Here is a 5,272-nt window from a genome sequence, read left to right as displayed (position 1 = left end):
TACTGCAACAACTATTGCATCAATTGACAATTTAGAAAATGTTACAAAACCGTTTTTCTTACATTTTTGCATTCTTACTGGTCCTTCACAGATTCCACTGTCTTCTGCAAACATAAATTGTATTGGGCAAAGGCCAAAATAAAGCAATGTGGGCAATGTTGGATTTGTTGTAGGGTATACATTTTCTTTTATCAGATTTTGAATATCCTTAGAGTGGAAAGGATTGTTCTGATGAGAAATAAATTACTGTACAGTACTGTAGGCAAATATTTGCTGGGGATCAAGTGGTTCATTAGTGACCCCCTGTAGTAACTCTGAGGACCCCCTAGGGGTGCCAGACCCCCTGTTGAAGACCCCTGACATAGTGGAGAAGGTCATCAGCCCCAGGTCCATTCTAGGAAAGGAGTTGACAGAGGAGGTGGACCTACTCTATATCAATCTCGACGCAGTCTACACTAAAATCCTCAGTGTTAGTTTGACTCCGGGCATGTACAGGTGTACACTCTCAAGGACCACTTTGAGAACTGCTCTAGCACGGCTCAATCCTTGCATCGTGCACCCAATAATGTAGGTGCATTATTACCACTTAATTGATTTACTGCTGTCGGTTTTTATAATTTAAAGTTCAAATATACCACAGATATGTAAAGAGTATTTAGTACAATAAATACTCTTTAGATATCTGTGGTATATCTGAACTGTATATGCAGTAAGTGATTTTCTTGTCGTGGCCATGTGCATTTAGCATTTTCAAGGCATGTTATGATCAATCAATTGATTGTGTTCCAGCTTGGATCGACAGAACAAATTCAAGTTCCTATTTAGCGGTATCACAATGAAAACTCACAAAGTGTGAAAAAACTTCACAATTATGTGAGAAAACAAACATGTTTACTTACTGAATAATTTGGTGATTTGGCACTGAGGAGAAACAGATGTTGACAGACAGCTACCAAATTACTCAGTAAGTTTACATGTTTGTTTTCTCAAATAATTGTGAATGTTTTTCACATTTTGTGAATTCATTCATGATCCCAGTTTCCGACATCCCACTTACAAGACTGACATCAACATGACATCATCAATATGATGTCATCAACATGACAGCAGAGTTTGGAAGTACATGGCTTGATGCTGAACTGACGTTTTCTCCTGAACACTTAGACAATCAACAACCTGTCTTGTTCTGCAGAACTCGTGTTGAGTTGAACTTGAATTATTGTTGTCGTTTGCTATTGTTTTGATGTCCCGGCCGGGGAGGATGCTTCTGTCGTCTATCAGGAGGTTCTCTGTCCTCCCACTCAGATATGGACCAAACCAGCAGCCCAAAGACTCCATAAAGAGTGGTGAACTGGAGAGAGACAACCTTCGACCTATCTACATGGACTTCCAGGCCACCACCCCCGTGGACCCCAGGGTGCTGGACGCCATGATGCCCTACCAGGTCAATCACTACGGCAACCCTCACTCCAGAACGCACGCCTACGGCTGGGAGAGCGAGAGAGCTGTGGAGAAAGCGAGGAAGCAGGTAGCCGATCTCATAGGGGCGGATCCCAAAGAAATCATCTTCACCAGCGGTGCCACGGAGGCCAACAATCTGTCGATCAAAGGCGTGGCGAGATTCTACAAGGCTTCGAGGCGCCACCTGATCACGACACAAACTGAACACAAGTGTGTTCTAGACTCGTGCCGTGTTCTGGAGGCAGAACCGTGTTCACTTCTGCCCATAGGGAGCACCACAAATAAAAACAGTTGCACAAACTAGATCTATGCTCCGAGGAGCACACCTGTCTAGTTAACTTCAATTTGATGAAGGAAGTTAACAGGGCTCTGATCGGGCTGAAACCTTGCTCAGATTTGGAGTCATGCGTCATAGACAACTGACATTGTAGATGATGATGTCACATGTTGGCCACATGAAGGTCAAGATCGAAACTGGAGCCACGCCGGTCCCATCTGGATCCCAAGATCCTCGATTACATTTTTGAGGGGTGCTAGCCCCTCCTATATCCAGCTTTTGGTGAAGCTCTGAGCTGAAGCAGCTCTTCCACACCAAAGACCACCACCACCTCCTCCAGGACGTCACATCCAAACCGCCACCCACCAAGGACAAAGGTCAATGTCCATCTGTCTCTACATGTGGGGACTGCGAGGACAGCTGTGGCTCAGCTGGAGAAGCCGCTTAGTAAAAAGATGGAGAAGCTGTATGATGCTGAGCTGAGGAGAATCCAGCAATAGGCTATGCAATGGATGTAACTCTGGACCCTGATACGGCATATCCCAAGCTCATGCTGTCTGGTGCTGGAAAACAAGTAAATCATGGAGATCTCTTTAAAGTAAAAACGATAGTGGTAAAAACTCTCCTCTCGCCTATCAATCACACTGATTAGACTAATCCTTACATGACTGTTACTTTGCATGTACATGTTAATTTGTTTACTAGATTTAATATCGTTGAGTTCACAAAGTGCATTATAACATGAGAACATGCACATTTCTACCACCAATTTGTAAAGGTTCTTAGTGTTGAATTAATCAAATATGTAACATATCACTAGGTTCGTGAATATTGCATATTACTACTGCAACAACTATTGCATCAATTGACAATTTAGAAAATGTTACAAAACCGTTTTTCTTACATTTTTGCATTCTTACTGGTCCTTCACAGATTCCACTGTCTTCTGCAAACATAAATTGTATTGGGCAAAGGCCAAAATAAAGCAATGTGGGCAATGTTGGATTTGTTGTAGGGTATACATTTTCTTTTATCAGATTTTGAATATCCTTAGAGTGGAAAGGATTGTTCTGATGAGAAATAAATTACTGTACAGTACTGTAGGCAAATATTTGCTTTTGTTTTTCCTTGAGGCCCAAAACATATACATATGAATTAACAACTTAGCCTGGTTCGGTGAAAATACCTTCTAAAAGCTCACACGTTGCTATGCATTATGTGCCTGTAGATGGGCTATTTTATTAGTATTTATTTGGTAAGCCCCAATTCATACTTTATTAGTGAGTCAGTCTACAAGTTCACGAGTTGCAATTCGACATACTATGAGCTTTTTGTGAAAATGTGACAAAAATGTGGTTAAAACATATTGGCATGCCAAGCAGCTCTGTTTGGAGGGCTCCAACAATAGCATGACTGTACATGTGTTTGTCATGATAAAAAAGCTCTTATAAAGATGTAGGGGCAGGGGTCAATATGTCTGTACACGGACATGTGTCCGTGGCAAAGAAGGCCTCGTCTATTTTATAGATATTTCATTGAGTCTGTCCTCACCTTTGCTGCCATTTGCTGGTATGGTAACCTCGGTTACAGAAAAATGCCCTTAACGGGGTTGTTAAGGGGGCCAGCAAAATTGTGGGGGCAAAATTCAGCTGCCTGAGTTACATATATGATGAGCAGGTGCTAAAAAAAGCATCATGTATTAGAGCAGACAGCTGTCACCCCCTATACTGGGAATATTAATTCCTGCCATCCGGCCAATGGTTAAAGACCCCTGTTACAAAAACAAACGGGTACAAATTTTCATTCATACCTACTGTACCTCCATCCGAGCCATCAACAAGGGAAGCAGGAGGAGGTAGATGTAGTTACACTCGGTGCACTTTAGCCCTAGTTGTTATTTAATGTAACATCTGTATCTTGTGATAATGTATACGTATGTCTGTTGTTATGTATGTTATACTGTTTGTAATGTCTTTGAGAGCTTTTATTATCTGCTGTAAAACAAAGTGCCCAGTTTGGGACATATGAATAAACTTGACCATGACCTTGTCCGTGGAACATTTTATATATTGTTTTACACACCATTAGGCTATACTGTTCTTATTTTCATCGTAAGACCAAATTACTGAATGTCAAGTCTACAGGTTTTCTTAAGAATGTATGACACTGACTTACGACACCATGGCACATAGTACTAGTGGTTCTCAAAGGTCTTTTTTGGACCACCATAACTCCCAGTGTCCAAATGGAGCCAAATTGGATCCATCCATTTGTACACTCTCAGAGTTAGAGACCCGTTATGCTCATTCATGTCTCTTTGTTTCTGGAAGTATTATATCATCTGCTTATTTTGTGTCTGGCCAAAATGTGTATATTAAAAAAATCACACCCGTGTGAAGTGAGTGGTGCAACTCCGTGTGGGGGTCCCTGGAAGTTCCAGACCCACAGGATCACGGCCAGGGTGCCGGTCCGGTTCCGGCGAGCCGCCCTACGTCTGAAACGGTAGAGAAATGACAGTTACCATGTGGGGGTCTCTGGGGATCCCCGGAACATCCAGACCCCCAGGAGTGCGCCCAGGGGGTCGCCCCACATCCGAAACATTTGAGAAATGACAGTTACCATGTGGGGCTCCCTCTACTGTACTGTACGGTCACTACTGTACTGGCACACCCGAAATCTTCATATATACAGTTAATATGTGCGTGTGTTTGGTTGCGCACAGGTGGTGAAAAACAACCATGCTATTTTCGTGCTCACGCCTCACACCCACCCAGGCAGGCAGGCAGCCAGCCACACACATAGCTCCGTAAGGGAGTGGTTGCACCACTCAAAAACACAACCTCACACAAACAGAGGGGTAGGGCAGCCTCACAGCTAGAAGGTCCTGGCTGTGTTCTCTCCTCCACGTCATCAGTGCCCATACCCTAGGTGGGGTTGGCAAAAGGCCTTTCTTTGTGTAGTTTGCATGTTCTCCCCGTATCACCTAACCTGACTCCCCATCTGGCGGAGTCAGGTTACGTATCACCTAGCCTAGGACAAAAAACATGCAGTAATACTCTCTATACTGCCTCCCCCTGAACAGCCGGGTCACCTAATGGAGGGGAAAAGAACTGAAGGGAATAACGTGTTCCTTCCAAGCACTATGTCCAACGTCAGGTGAACTGAAAAGAAGCAGCTTGGACTCCTCATGCATTGAAGGAAGCATGAAGTCAGTCCGTTGCTTTCCCCAGGTGTGTAGCACCCAGGATCTAATTTTGTTTTTCACCCAGTGTCAATTGTCTAATGATTAGACAATAATTTATTGACACTGGGTGAAAAACAAAATGGGTTACAAAAATCATGGGGTAAAAAAAACACAACCTTCTCCCATAGTGGAAGTAGGATTTGTCTCACAGCACACCGTTTGGGTATCACTGACCTGTGTGCCATGTTCTTGTGATTGCAATAAATCTTAGCTGGAAGCATCCTCCTGGTGCCAGTGTGAAGAGGAATTATCATTGTTTAGCTTTATAAAACTCATGCCACAAGGTTAAA

This window comes from Electrona antarctica (assembly GCF_951216825.1).
Source record: "Electrona antarctica genome assembly, chromosome: 1".
Taxonomy (NCBI): Eukaryota; Metazoa; Chordata; class Actinopteri; order Myctophiformes; family Myctophidae; genus Electrona; species Electrona antarctica.
The sequence above is the reverse complement of the archived record's forward strand: the minus strand, read 5'-3'. Positions refer to the sequence as shown.